This window comes from Ambystoma mexicanum, chromosome 10 (genome assembly GCF_040938575.1).
Source record: "Ambystoma mexicanum isolate Mex_15411 chromosome 10, UKY_AmexF1_1, whole genome shotgun sequence".
Classification (NCBI taxonomy): domain Eukaryota; kingdom Metazoa; phylum Chordata; class Amphibia; order Caudata; family Ambystomatidae; genus Ambystoma; species Ambystoma mexicanum.
This window is the reverse complement of record NC_090932.1, coordinates 1,687,401,911-1,687,418,170: the sequence shown is the minus strand read 5'-3', so window position 1 is coordinate 1,687,418,170 and position 16,260 is coordinate 1,687,401,911.

Genomic DNA, 16,260 nt, shown 5'->3' with positions numbered 1-16,260 from the left:
GGACACTATTTTATTTACTTAGATTTGTTTTTGAAAATGAAATCAGCAAAGAAAGACAAGAGTGGTGACAAGCCGGACCAACCTATCTGTCATTGCTTACAGTATCTCAAATAGACATTTGCTCTACGTAATTCTAAGTAAGTCAAACAACTTCTTACTCGAAAGGGACTTTAATGGGAAATGTGTTGAGATGAAACCATATATTTCTGCTATAGATGCTCTTATGGCCTGCACCTGGATAATAACTAAGTATCTTTAATGTTCCCTTTCAAACTGATGTTTCAAAGCCCTACTTAATTTACCCCTCCCAGATGATGTAGGGTCATGCAACATCACCTTGTTGGGACGCACTGACACGTAAAGTGGTCAGGAGACCATAGCGAATGTGCGCGCACACACCGCGCGTGAATAAATCAGCTCCTGTTTGACTACCAAGGTGTCCAGTCTTCTTTGTATGTATGCTGCTGACGTGCTGGCCCAGTGCGCCCCTCCCTACATCCAGGAACCTTACACAGGCGACTCTTTGTCAAGAACTGACTTGCTCTGGGAAACAGAGCATTTCACCACACGTGCCATACACGTATCACGGGGCATGAAAGAAATCTGCAGGGTTTTCATCTTTCCCCGGTTTGTGCAATATAGTAAAATTGTACTCTTGGAGGCGTAGCCCCCACCTTGCGATTCTTGTTGGCATTTGCCCCGTCGGTTTGCCATAGGTTGTTATGAGGGCTTCATTGTCCGTCATTATTGTGAAAGGCTTTCCGAACAAGAACAGATGAAAATGCTCACATACCACACGACTGCCAATGCTTCCTTTTTAGCCTGTGAATATCTCTGATCTGTTTCTGTGAGACTCCTGCTGGCATACAAAACTATTTTCATTTTTGCGTTCACACTTCCCGAATGCTGTGCAAGGATTGCCCCTAGAACCACAAGACTGGCGTCCATAGTCAGTTCTCTCTGTAGGTTGGGGTCAAAGGACATGCACACTGCCGCAGCCATGTTTTTCCAGATTGCCTTGGAACTTTCTTGTTACACTGGTCCCCACTCAAACTTGGCATTTTGCTTTGTCAGCACGCGTAGGAATGCGCTTGTGGTGGCAAATTCTGGGGGGTATCTTGTGCAATAACTTGCCAGCCCCAGGAATGACCATACTTGGGCTACGTTTTCAAGTTGAACTGGTCAGTGCACCTCCGTCAGTGTCTTTATTTTGTCTGGGTCGGGTTGAATTCCTTTCTGAGAGACAATGTGGGCAAACAATTTTAGGGTGCTTTTGTTGAGGTCGCACTTGTCCCGGTTCAGCAGGAGGTTTGCCTCTCTCACAGCCGCATATACCTTCATCAGCATGGCATCGTGAGTTTCCTGAGAGTGTCCAAGTATGAGAATGTCATCGCTATAATTTATGCAATGTGGTATGTGACGTATGATTTTCCTTATCTCCTCTTGAAAAATGTCAGCCACCGAGATCCCGAAACGTAGGCGTTTATATCTAAACAACCCTAGGTGTGTGGTGAAGATTGTTATGTAGCACGACTCCTCGCTGAGTTCGATCTGTTGATAGCCGTTGTTCAGATCAAGGCGAGAAAACACTGTCGCGCCATTGAGAAGATGCATCATATCCGTGATGAGGGGTAATTGATGATGTTACCACATGATTGATTGATTTGGGGTCCTCATGTCGACACATAGTCTAATTTGGCCGTCCGCACTTTTTTTGGTTCTTTTCTCGACATCCGCTCGCAGGAAAGAAGACCTCGAAAGATCAAGCAGACGGCTAGATAAACTACGTAATACACCAGGCAATCCCACGAGCTATTCCCGTGACGGACATTGCAAAACAAATGGCTGAAGATGCCACACTCGCCCTGGTAGCCTGCGTTAAAAATGGAAGATGGAAATCGTCAGAAGAAGCGATTTGAGGGAATCAAGCAATGGATGAGAGACTATTCAAAACACTCTCAAGGTCAAAGGACGAACTGTCCATCTCACCGTCGTCCCGGATACTAAAATGGGACTGAATAATCATGTCAGCGGCACTCCGTCAAAGAATCATAGAAATAGCACATGAGTGACCATTATTTAGTCAATTTGAATATTGAAATCTGGGAACCCCTGACCAAATACAATCCTCATATCAAGGTCACCAGCAGAAATTTTAAAAATCTGACATTAGATCATATCCAGCCATGTTTAGATACAATACTCGCCTCCTTTCAGGAGCATCATAGTTGTGAGGTAATGCTTAAGAAATATACCACACACATACAAGAATTGGTAGAGGAAATCGTGCCACTTAAAACTAAGCTAGCTAGGAAAATTAGCAATCATAAGAAATAGTATAATTCGGATATAGACATTATTAAAATTGAAAAAAGAGCCCTTGAGAGGAAGTGCCACTCAGACAAGACCACTGAAAATATAGAGAGATGGAAAACAGCAAACAAGAAGTATAAAGATAAAATAAGACTAGCCAAGGCTAACTTTTTTAATGCGGAAATTGAAGCAGCAGACAATAAAACTATCAAACTCTTTGAAATACTCAAGAGCGTAGAGAAACCGCAAATTCCTACTCCGCCATTACTACCATCGAAAGAAGATTGTGACACTGTGCAAAATGCGTTCTCCGCCAAAATAGCTAAAGCTAGGCAAAAGATCATCGACGCCAGAAATAAACTAAAACAGGACATCTGCACCAAGGAGACCGACAAAAATTGTGTAACTCACCGGAAGAGGGAGTACAAGGACAGGAAACCGGGAGTTCGGATTTGGAGAGAGTTGCTTGAAGAGCTCGGGTTGGAGCCTCCACCCGAGCCTCCTCTCTGTGAGGGAAACAAACTCTTTTTGACGATATGACCCCTTGCTGGATGTAGCACCAGGCAAGAGGACCGATCGCCCAAAAGAGCAGGGAGAACACACCGCCACGGACCCAGCTGCAAGAAAAGGACAAAGATGAGATTACTAGTGAAAACAAGTCAACCCCATTTTTAGTACTTCTATCTCTTTAGAATACCTGAACAGACTCCCTTTAGTTTGAGGAACAGAGTGGAAAAACCTAAGAAAACAAAATAGAATTAACTATAATCTAGACTACCAAAATATGTGAATAGTGATAGATACGGTACCAGAATTACCAGTGGATCTGGATGTGAGTTGACTGATAACAGCAGTGGACACAACGTCAGGTATAAAATAAGAAAAAGGGAAGGTTAGTAGGGAAGCTATACCCGTACGGCACGAGGGTCGCACTGGTTTTGGGATGGTGCACCAGCAGCAGAGCGTCCTCGTGTGCACTAGTCGATTCCACTTCAGAGAAGATGGCAAGGAAGACAAGCTAAACCAAATCCAATATGTCAATCCACAGTCACTGGGAGTTTCAGGTTCATTCAATTGCCACACAGCAATAGGTGTCAAAGAAGCAGGATTTGCCACAGGAGGTATGAAGGCAGTATTTGAGCGCAGAGAGAAATGGGCGCGCAGGCGGGTGGTAACAAGTTCAAAATGTTACTCAAAGAGTTTGTAAGTAGCCAGGATTATTCATATGCGCAGGCAGGTAGCAGCAATAAACAAATCGCTTACCAGAGAAGCCTGTGAACAGAGGTAAAGATCCAATGCACTGACGGGCAGCAGAAGTGTTCAAAAAAGCCTTCCAGAGAAATCCGTGAAAACGTGCCGAGTTTCAATGCACAGGCGGGCGGTAGAAATGTCCAAAATGTTGTCCAAAGATATCCGTGAAAACATGCAGGGTTTCAATGCACAGGCGGGCGGCAATAATTGTCCAAAACGTTATCCAAAGAGATCTGTGAAAACATGCAGGGTTTCAATACACACGTGGGCGGCAGAAGTTGTCCAAACGTTTTTCCAAAGCAGTCCGTGAGAGCAGAGGCAGGTCGGTACACAGGGGTTCAAAAGAATTGAAAAATGCAGCAAGAAATCAAGACGTAACTTCAAAATGCCGGCTGCAACGCTAGACAGAAGCAGAGTCTCAGAAGCACGACACTGCTTTAACAAGAAAGGGGCAGGACCGGAGGAAATCGAGGCTCTGGCTGGGAAACTTAAACTACAGCCTTGCCTCCAGATTTCTGGGAAATGTAGTTCGAAGCGGCTATTTTACGCGGGAGCTTCCATTGAGTAAGGAATGGAGCGTGGGGGTGTCGCAACCCTTTTTGTAATGCCACTACTTTTCTTTTCTTTATTTTATACGGCAAATACGGCTTCTCAGCCGCCCTACTTGCATAGGGGGCCAAGGCGTTCTGGTGTGGGCGCCGACGCGGGCGATACTGCAGACACCGAAGTGTAACAAATCGGGGACAGGAGACCTTCACATTCACTTCCATAACTGAAACAGAGCTATTGGAGGTGCTTGGCCATATGAAGCCCACGTCCTGTGCGGAAAATGTTTTACCACCCAACATTATTCTTCAAAATAAAGAGCAATTTGCTCCCATTTTGTGAAGAATCATCAATGCCTCCTTTAAAGAGGGTATAGTTCCTGAGGAAATTAAGAAGGTTACCATTACACCTTTAGTGAAGAAAGTTGGGCTGGATCCCAAGGACCCAGGGAACTTACGGCCAATCACCAATTCCAACTTTATACTCAAAATTTTAGATAAAATAGCCATCCAGCAGTTGCAGGATCATGTAGAAACCTATGCATCCCTACACCACCAACTGTCCGGTTTCAGAGCGTCACACAGCATCGAAACGGCCATGTTGGACCTTCAGAACCACATGCTAGGCCTTATGTACAAGGGTAAAATTGAGATTCTGATGCTGCTGGATCTCAGTGCGCCATCTGATCTGGTCGATCACGAATTGCTGGTCAAAGCCTTGTGAGACAATGTGAGCTGCTCTGATATGGCACTGAAGTGGCTGGTTTCTTTCCTCACAAATCGCCGAGCCAGAGTTCACTGGGGAGACAATTTTTCAGATCCCATTCTAATACTATTTGGTGTGCCCCAGGGCGCCAGTCTTTCGCCCATGCTCTTTAATCTGTATATGCGTGCACTGTGTGATATCTTGATGGAAACCGAAGTTTTTTTCACCAACTATGCAGATGACACGCAGCTCATAATAGAGCTAGAGGGATCACATAGGGCAGACAGCGTTAAGATTGGACTAATATATAGTCAAATCGATGACTGGATGCAATCCAACTGGATGTGCCTCAATGATTCTAAGACAGAACTCATGTTGTTTGGATCCAGCCACCTTCTAGATAAACTGGGGGTGGAGGGAGTACAAATCATTCCAGATCAAGTAGGCCATCATAACAGTATCCAACCAGGTCAAAACCCTGGGTATGATGATGAAATATTGTGTTAACTCAGAAGCTCAGGCCAACCTCTTGCGAATGAATACAGTCTCCTATTTGCGGCTTATGAGGGCCATTAGACCCTTTCTGAGTGAGAACAATGTGGCTACCATAGCTAGGGTAGTTGTGTTATCCATGCTTGACTATGGCAACGCCCCTCTCATAGGTGCTTGTGCCAAAGACCTGCACACCTGTCAAGTCATTCAGAATGACGCTCTAAGGCTAGTAAAACACCTCACAAGAAGAGACCATACTAATATGGCCAGAAAATCGCTCCATTAGCTCAGAGTCGAAGAGAGGATCAAGTTTAAATCCCTTACTCTTGTGCACAAATGCCTCTTCAGAAAAGCACCCAATTACCTGAAGAAGAGTCTTGTACCCTACACCCCGAAGAGACAGCTGCGCTCAGCAGGGAAAAACCTGCTTGTAGTACACAAACATAAACTCAAATCAGCCATGGGCAGATCCTTTGTACTGCAGGCAGCTCAGCTGTGGAATTCCCTTCCCTTGGTTTTGAGAATACAGGAGAACTATCTACAACTTCAAAAAATTCTGAAGACTCATCTCTTCAAGTAACTTTTTTGTTTAACTTTTATTTTTGTCGGCAGAGACAAATAACACACACATACATCAGAGCAGCCAAAGATGACAACTTGCATAGGTGGCAGAGTACAGTGGTACATATGAACAGTGAAAGAATGCCAAGTAGGGAATGCAGCAGCGCCATGCGTCTGGAGCCGTGTTGCATACGAGGGGCAATTATGGTGAATTGTCCGCAGCGGAGGGGGTGTCTAGGTTGTTAAGATAGCTGTTAAAATCGGTCCAGATGTTTTTGGGCCGGAAACGGGCCGGGAGGATACTGAGGTACTCCTCCTCGCAGTTCCGAGACCATGTTAATAAATTCAACCATTTCTGAAAAGTTGGAGGGGAGGAGCACCTCCAGTTCTGCAGAACACACTTCTTGGCAATTATCCAGCCCACATTTAAGAATTTAGTCTCACCCCAGGCTCCCTCAGCCCCCCACACCCCAAACAGCACTCCCAGTGGGTCAGGCTCAATAGTGTTCAGGATCTCATCCCAGAATGTGGCTAGTCTTGGGCAATCCCAGAACATGTGCAGATGGCCCGCATCCCCTTCACCGCAGCGAGGGCAGAGCCGTTGGTCAGAGCGGGCAAACCTGGAGATCCTGCGCGGGGTGTAATATAGCCTGTTCAACAATTTATACTGGATGGTGCAGTATCGAAATTTCAGGGAGACTCTGTTGGTGTGGGAGCACATCCTCTCCCACAGTCGGTCCGTGAGATCTAACTCCAGTTCGGATGCCCAGTCGTCCCGGGCCCTAGAGGGCTGCGGCGGGGTAGCGGTGAGGAGGAGTTTGTACAATGAAGACACCACCCCGCGGGCCCCACACGAGTTGGCGATGTAGGCAATCCCCGGGGAGTCAGGGGGTTCATCGGGAAATTCAGGCCAAGCACTACGGAAGGGAGCGCGGAGTCTGTAATATTCTAAAAGTTCCAGCGGCGACCCCTTGTGGCCCGGTTTCCAAGTCTGCGGTGTTATGAATTGCCCGTCTGGGTAGAAGTCAGTTAGGGCTAGATATCACAGGGCCTGCCAGTGTCGTGCCAGGGCTATGTCATTTGTGGGTTCCAGGCCAGGGAAACGCCAGGCGGGGAGCCATTTGTAGTATGGGTGTTCCTCAGCACCGGCAGCGAATATCCGCACCCAGGCCAGCAGAGTGGTTCGGACCGGGTCTATGGTGGAGTCTGGCTCATATCGTCGGTGTAATATTAAAGACATTATATTGGTGCCTGATGCAGCAAGGGTTTCCAGCCTGACATGAGGGCGAGGGGGGGGCAGGGTACCAGTAGGCGGCGAATTGTGCCTGCGCTGCGATCCAGTACCGCAACAAATCAGGGGCAGTGAACCCACCTTTTTCGTAGGGAAGTGTCATAGCAAGCCATTTTTTACATACGGCACCTGAGTGCCAGAGAAACTGAGCACCCAGCTTGTGTAAATCTGCAAAGTATTTCTTGCCGGGCCATATGGGCACATTGGTGAATATGTGCAGCAGCTTAGGGAGCAGTATCATTTTCACCAGTGACAGTCTCCCCGCCAGTGATAGTGGGAGGGAGCGTCGGGGGACCATCAGAGTAGGTACTCAGTGGCAGGTTGTACTGTGGAGCTTGTGAGAGGGAAGAGTTCGGATTTGGTATAATTGATTGTGAAACCAGAGTATGTACCAATGCGGGTGGTGTCGCGCAGGATTGGGTCAAGGTGGACATTTGGGTCTCTGACGAACACCAGCATATCGTCTGCCTAGGGTGAGATAATAACAGGGGTGTCCCGAAGTCGTAAACCTTTGCGTGAGTGGTGCTCCCTGACATAGTCCGCCATAGGCTCGATAGCCAGGGCAAATAGAATCAGGGAGAACGGGCAACCCTGGCGGGTGCCTCTGAAGAGAGGGAACAGGATGAATGTTTGGGAGTTGACACGGACCCTGGCAACTGGGGAGGTGTATAAGAGCTTGATATATGCAATAGTCCTGGGCCCAATGCCCATGGTCTCAAGGACGAGCCACATGTACCTCCAGGACACCATGTCGAAGTCCTTCTTGGCATCCAAGATGACCGCCACCGCGCTCACACCCTGATTGATTTGTGACATGACAATAAGGAGCCTTCTTATATTGTGGGACGTGGATCTCCCGGGCACAAAGCCTGACTGGTCACCGTGCACCATGTATGACATGACCGGCAGGAAATGGTTGGCGATTACCTTAGCGAAGATTTTAGTATCCATGTTCATTAGTGAGAGGGGCCAATATGATCCACAGTCATCGCTGGGTTTACCAGGCTTGTGCAAGACTGTGATAACGGTCTCGCGTAGTGTCGGGGTAGGGGATCCCAGCTGGAGTGACTCATTCCATACCCCAAGCAGCTCGGGGGCCAATATGGCTACATGCTCTTGATAAAATTCAGCCGTTAGCCCGTCGGGGCCCAGTGCCTTTCCTTTAGGGAGACCAGATATGGCCTCCACTATCTCATCCAATGTAATAGGGGAATCTAACTGGTCTCTCGTTGCGGGGGAGACCACGGTGGTGGGTATCTGCTCCAGGAGCTCCCGCATCCGCGATTAACTTTGCTCAGAGGGTTGAGAGTACAGTTCAGAGTAGGAGCCTGTGAAGACTTCAAGGATTGGCTGGTCAGACCACTGTATTGTTCCCTGATTGTCCTTTCCTGCCAGGTCTGTCACCCTCGCCGTATTTCCACGCTACCTGTGGGCGGCTGAAATACTGGACTTCCCTAGTAGCTTGTTCATTAAAGAGTTCGAGCTCCTCACTAATCTGGGAGAGGACATTCGGGTCGACCGAGGCCGGGTGGGCTCGTTCCAGGTCCCGCAGTTTGGTTTTGGAGCGGGACAGGGCGGTTCTTATAGTTTTGAGGACTCCCGACTCTCTGGAGATGGACGCTCCCCTGATGAAGGCTTTGAAGGCATCCCAGCAGACCCCCAGGGAGGTGGACTTTGGCGCATTGTACTCAAAATAGGATTGAATGTCGGCAAGGATGTCTGCCCTGAACACAATGTCCCGCAGCGCGGCCGATTTAAATCACCACGTATTAATGGTAGGGGCAGGTATTCCCAGTTCCAGGTTTATCAGAATCGGGGAGTGATCAGTCAGTGTGCGCGTGACAAGTATCCGTGTTTCCAAGACCCTGCCCAGCATAGGGCCGGATAGTAGGAACATGTCGATCCTGGAGGAACTGTCATGCACTGAGGAGTAGTAAGTAAACTCCCGCGCTTGCGGATGTAGCGCCCTCCATGCATCGTGAATATCAAGTGTCGCACTATGGGTCAGCAGTCTACGCGCTGCGCCAGACAGGGACCTAGGGGCTGTACCAGTCCCATCCATCGTGGTGTAAAGTATGAAATTCATATCCCCACCCCAGATGATCTGCACCCCTACGTATCCCAACAGTATGGAAACCACCTGGTTGACAAAGTCGGGGGAGTCAATATTAGGGCCGTAGCTGTTCACCAACAAATAATCCCTGTTGGCTATAGCCCAGTACAACACAGTGTATCTCTCCTCGGGGTCTATATAGCTCCTGTGTGGGACAAACTTAAGCGATTTATGGATCAGTGTCAGCACCCCTCTGGCGCGTGTGGAATATGAGGTGAAGTATCTATGGAACCCCATGTTGGTGCTATACTTTTGGTCAGAGGGTCTGTTGAATGTGTCTCCTGCAGGAGCAGTATTTTGCACCCGTGCCTATTGGCTTAAGCCATAATTTTGCAAGCCTTGGTGTAATTGCTCAGGCCCCGCACATTCCAGGACAACACTGTTACCGGCATCTTAATGCTCTAGTTAACATCCCACCACCGTTGTCGTACAGTGAATCCAGGGCGGGAGCCACCCCAGTTGGGGCCGCTCGATGCACTGTGGTCTGCTGATCTGCCTCTGCCATTTTTCATAACACACATCAACCCCGTTTCACCCCCCACCCTTACCACCCCTTCCAAGCAGGCAGTGTAACCCTCCTCCCCCCAACATATAATACTAACAGGTCCCGCAAAAAAGGGGACAACAGGCGGTTCCCAACGTGGGTCCGCTGCCCCATTGGCCCAACCGGGGCCAATACCCAGCTTCAAATTAACAAAATTAAACATTGCAATCGCAGTGGGGTGCGCCGTTGCTGTGTGGTGGACTCTTGAAAGACTAAGAATGGCAATAGGTTACCAGTAGTACCTCCCACAACACATATGTAAACTGATCCCACCATGCACATGTAGGCCTAGTCTAGGCGAGTTATAGGAAAGGACGAAGCCCACCGGGGGGAGGCCCACCACGCCCAACACTCCGCATCCGGGGCCCAGATCCAAGCGGGTCGGCAATCCACATGCAGGGCGTTAGCAATAGCGGGACGGCGTGCACGGCTAAGAGCTGCCCCCCGTCCCCAGTGGTAAACTATGCATGGGTGATCAGCACAAGTATTCAATGTTCGCATACTGGTGAGCCAATAAGGCTGTATTACTATCAGCACATATAGGAATAAGCAGTAGTAAACATATAGCTGAAATACAAAGTGGTCTAGGTTCAGTCATCGGCCATAGGGTAGCCGCTGGGATTAGGCTGTGGTATCTGCCACTCTATAAATTTAACAGCCTCCTCAGGCACCGTGAAAAAGAACAGCTTTTCTTTGAAGGTAATTTTGAGCCTAGCTGAAAAGAGGATGGCATATGGGACATTCCGTTCCCGCAGAAGTTTTTTGACTCCCAGGAATTGACGTCTCTCCTGCTGCACCCCGATGGAGAAGTCGGGGAATATTCGAATGTTGTTGGAGTCGAGGCGAAAGTCGCCCTTCTCACGCGACAGGCTTAGAATGAGGTCACGGCCCCTGTAGTTGAGAATCCTGGCTATAATGGGCCTTGGGAGATCTCCCGGCTTGGGATGCGGGGATAGGGCCCGATGAGCCCACTCGACTGTAAAGAAGGGGGAAAGAGTGGGGTCTCCCAATAGGTCTTTAAGTAGATTTTCAACTGCCAACTCCATGTGCCCCTTCAAGGCATTTTCGGGGACCGCAATAATGCGCAGGTTGTTTCTGCGCGAGCCGGATTCAAGGTCATCGCACTTTGACTTCACCACTTTCATGTCGCGGTTCAGGGTGGACACCGCATCCTGCAGGGTATGAAGTTGGTCTTCGTTCGCCCCAATTCTGTTCTCCGCCTCAGTTATTCTCGTTCCCGCCTGGTCGACTCGGGACTTAAGGGAGGCGACGTTGGCGTTAATGTCATCCAGTTTTTCATGGAATGAGGCAAAGTTCTTAGCCATCGACTCCATCATGGCCGTGAGGTCTGGGGCGATAGCTCCAGCGAGGAGCGCAGATACAGGATCTTCCTGGGCAGATGTCATAGCGCCCTGGTCAGCACGTGGGGCTGCCTTTGCAAATTTGTCCATGGTGCCCATCATGCTTGTCCCCCTGGATTTATTAGGCATCACACGTGTAATGGGGCCGCCCCAGCAGGTCCGGGCTGCTTTGGTGTGGAGCGCAGGGAAATAGAGGTTAAGATCACTCCCCAGTTGTTGCAGGTCGCCAAGGTTGAGCACGGGTGGAGATGGGCTTTGACAGCACTCAAGTGTTCATGGTCCAGGTAGCAACTGGGCTGGTGCACAAGGAAGACAACAGCAGGCAACAGTCCAGCCACCCAGTGTGGAAGATGCAATGGCTGGGGGGAGCCGCCTTAGGACGATGGTAGCAAGAAGTGAGCCCAGGTGGGGTACCCAAGATGGCTGCTGTGCAGAGTAGCGCTGTCAGAGTGTGTGGACCAAGCCAGCGATGGCTAGATCAAATAGTCTGCGGCCACCCGTGCGCACCAGGTATGTGCAGGGCCTGGATCGAGGTGTGCAGGCTCTGGCGTAGTGCAGTGCCCTCCAGGGCAGCCTGCACCACGTACGAGGGTGCGTGGCCGAAGGGGCTCACAGCGCAATGTTGATTAGTTTGGCGGAGCTTGCGGCTCAGTGCGCCCACCAGCGTGCAGTCTGAGTGGCCCCAGAGACCCCGAGAGCGGGCCGCGGGGCAGGCGGTGAAGGCAGGCCAGGCGGGGATGCGCCCATGTCCGTAGAAGGTGTGCTGGGGCCAAGGTACGGAAAACATCCAGGAGGGCGAGCCCCGGCCCAACCCGACTCCTTATCTGGGCCAGGGTGTAGGCCACCGCCCCCGGGAAGCCGTCCAGTGACTGCCGGGTGTTTCGCAGGCAGTCCACCGGCTCCGGGGCCAGGATGCAGTGCACAGCCAGCCAGTTCCGCTCCCCCGCCGAGAGCTCCGACCCGCCAGGCCGGTGGAGCGAGGCCGCGGTGGCGAGGCGGGTAGGCGGGGGAGGAGGCACAGCACGAGCATCACCCCGGCCTCAGGGGCAGCACGGCCAAACACCGGGGAGGCCCCGGTATATTGAGGGGTCCAAGGGGGAGCCAATTCACCCCCACAAAAGTTGGCAGCCTCTGGCGCAGTCCTCTCACGCCGCAGCCAGATGACGGGGAGCTCCCAGGAGGCGGGGACCCCTGATCCACAAGCAACGCTGGCGTCCGCACAGGGAAGAGGGCCAAGGATTCCAACACGGCGCAGATGGTCTCCCAGTGCCCGATTCTGTCCGAAAACCCAGCAGAATGTGTAGAACGGTGTCGATGAAAAGCAGCTAAGGTGAAGGTGGCCACTGATGATGCCGGATTCGGAGTCACATCCAGACGGAGCTCCACGGCTAGGCGGACATTTTCGGGCTGCCCAACAGCGCCCCCCCCACAGCTCCCCTAGTTGATCTAGTGAGGTCCCCTAGATAGTTTGTGTCTGTCTCTGTTAACGTGCCCTGATGCCTGTGGGCTACCGGCACTATAGAAGTCTACATTACATTACATTACATTACATGAAAGCCACTGGAGAATTGTGTTAACAAAACGCATGCTGCAAAGCAAAATATGGTTCCCCGGCATGGACAAACTAATAGAAGAAACACTGAAATCCTGCCACATCTGCCTGAGCCTACAAAGCAAAGTGTTCCCGGAACCCCTACATATGTCAGGACTCTCAAAAGGGATATGGGAGGAAGTGGCAATAGACTTCTTTGGACCTCCCAGGTCAGGGCAATATGTGCTGGTCGCCATAGATGAACACTCCCACTTCCCAGAGGTAGAAATAGTGCCCTCAGCGGCTGCCACCACACTCATACCATCACTAGACTGCATATTCTCAGCGTTCTGAGTACCGAAGGTGGTCAAATCGGACAATGGCCCACCATTCACCAGCAAAGATTTTCGAGACTTTGCCAACTATCTTGGGCTCTATCACCGAAAAGTCTTACCGCTCCGGCCCCAAGCTAACGGAGTAGTGAAACGTTTCATGGCCAACATTAATAGGGCCGTTTGTATTGCTATTACTCCATAGGGATTACCGCAATACCCTGCATTACTCCACGCGGACATGCCTGGCGGAACTCATGTTTGGACGTCCAGTACGGACGAGGATTCCCTTGGAGGGCCAGGACATGGAAGAGAACAAAACAATGGCAGAGGCAAGGGAAAAGGATCATTGAGTAAAAGAGATGATGAAAGAATATGCAGACAGAAAAAGAAGAGCACGAGCTGTAGAGCGAACTCTAGGAGAACAAGTACTAGTACGTGAAATGCAGGTACACAAGAACATGCCACCATTTAACCCACGGCCCATGAAGGTCATCCACGTCAAGGGGTCCATGGTCACGGTAGAAAGGGATGGATAGATTATACCAAGAAACAGCTCCTTCTTCAGAAAAGTAGAAGGGGACGCTATCCAAATTACTGGACATTGGAGTGAAGACGAAGAGATACAAGAAGGATCAAGCTACTCGGCGGACAAAGAGGAACCCAACAGGGTTGAGCATAGCTGTGAAAAGGAATGTCCGGACGGAAATGGGGAATCGCCTCGACAAGGATGACCACACTGCACGGTCAGGAGACCTCGATGGTGGATTGAGGAGATGGGGTAGGATTACATTTATTTTGGAGGGAGATGTAGGGTCGCGCGACGTCACCATGTTGGGACGGGCCAACACGTAAAGTGGTCAGGTAACCGTAGCGAATGTGCGCACACACCACGCACGAATAAATGAGAACTTGTATGACTACAAAGGTGTCTGGTCTTCTTTGTATGTGAGCTGGTGATGAGCAGTCCCAGTGCGCCCCTCCCAGCACCCAGGAACCTCACAGGTACCTCCAAGCATGCAATGTATCAAGGCACTAACAATCTAAAGACATTGATCGGTTTTCCTAAATCATGTGTGTTGCCTACGCCTTTACTAATAAGCGTAAGGTTCACATGGGAAATGGGGGTAAACGTGGCAGCACAGAACAGATGAAAATACCCATGTTGTGGTATGCTTCCTATGTTTAATAATGCATGTTTCTGCGCTGCATTATTCTATGTATGCTATAATGACTCCTACAGAGTAATGCAAACATTATCCTGACCTGCATGAGGCAGGAGCGTGGAGGGTGGCTATGAGGAGGTCAGGGCTGTCGGGGCGCGAGATGACAGGGGCACCGATTAATGCACTTATGGTGCTGCGTGTTGTTAATAATTGCACGTAATCAGTGAATATGTTATCCCGGGTGACCACTAAATGTCATTTCAGGGGACACGAGTATTCAAGTAAACAAGCATAGGCTTTTGGGGGATGCGGGGAGGGAAGCGGGGGAGGGGAGAGGCAAAAAGCAAGCTTCCTCTTGAACTTTTCTAAGGAACCCTAAACTGCAAACTCGTTCTTTTTAAAGTTGCGCCTGGCTGCTGTGATGCAGAGTTCAGCGCCGCCGGGTGGGCTGCAGAGCGACGCGTCGCTGCCGTGACAGCAGTCGAGTTAAGCCACTGCTTTGGGACGGTTTTTCTGCAAAAGAGAAATCATTTCACAGAGTGGGCTGAGAAGAAACGAGGTCCCGGGTGGTTGGGTAATGAGGCCCCCTCCCGCCTCATCGCAGGCGACTCATCAGCTGTCAGTCACCTTGCAGTAACCACCTCTCTGGGTATTAAAATGGAAATTGCACCACAGACAGAAAACAATCCATGAAACGATGGCTCTTGTCAGCCCCTAATCTGATTTCTAAACATATACATGTTTCATGTCTTGTCACATTAAATCAGCCTGACGAGCTACTGAACTCGGATAAAAGTGTGCCTGTCAGCAAAGGAGCACTTTTTCTATTGTGAACTTGAATAGTTGCAGTTTCCTGTCTGAGCTCTGTGGGCGGGACATTGGTAGAACTCCTCGTCTCGGGCGTCAGGCTTAATGATGGCCTTTCACACGAACACCTACATCAATTCATTGGCTTCTGGTGAGTGTTGCATGTCAGACGTGAGCACTTTACAGAAAGGTTGCATCTTAATTGCATTCGGTTATTGTTGCATTTTGCTTCTCCCATTTGCACCGGTGCAAAGCAGAAGTCTTCAGTGCTGTCCTGTGTAGATTGGGACGGATGTGGCCCCTTCACTACTTAAGGGGATCTTCACTTTCACCAGAATTCGAAAGCAAACACAGTGGGTGGTATTCCAGTTAATGTGCACAGCTGCAAGGGCAATTAGCACTCGGTCAGACATGTTCCTGGTATAACATATTCTGCCAAGGTCTGTTTGCACCAAGACAGTGCTAGCCTTGTGCTAGCACTAATGTGACGTTTGCCCTGATGCAAATAGCAAAACTAGTGGGAAATTTGACACAATGCAAATATGCATTGATTGGATATGATTTGTTTGCACCATGGCAGCGTTTGCCATAGTGACAAAGTATCTTTAATATGGCATACACCGCACCGGGGTCAGGTTGACATGCCTCATCCTGGTGAAAGTGGTTGGTGAATATACCAAGTCAGTGAATCCTGGAGGGATTTCTGTTGGCTGCAATTTGCTGCAGGGTTTATATCAATTCTTGCAAAACGTTTACTAACCAGTGTGGTGTCATTCTTTGACCCGGGTCACTGCCTCAGTTTAACCAGAAACTAGTGTGCCACAGTGCTGCGGGACTCATGGCTGCAAAGGCTGATAGTGTTGGGTGTCTGTGTCACCCCGGAACACATTCCCAGGTGACCCCACTGCCTATGGGGGAGTTCAGTGATCAGCATATCCAGCATTTTACACTCACTTTGATATGCAAGGATGAAAATGTAGACTCTTATGTGGGGCTCATCCATTCAAGGGGGGGTCCAGTCCCCTCTGTGAGTGTCTTTAGGATCTTGATAAATGGAAGGCGGCGGCCATCTTGCAGTAGTGCCATCAATCAAGGCCGGCCCTAGGATTTGCGGGGCCCTGGGCGGCATAACATGTGTGGCACCCGTATTTGCATAAGTGGTGACCCGTGATATTACAGAACATTATTTCACAGAATGAGATTTTAATATACAAAATAACATGGGCAGTTACATTAAAAACACGTTG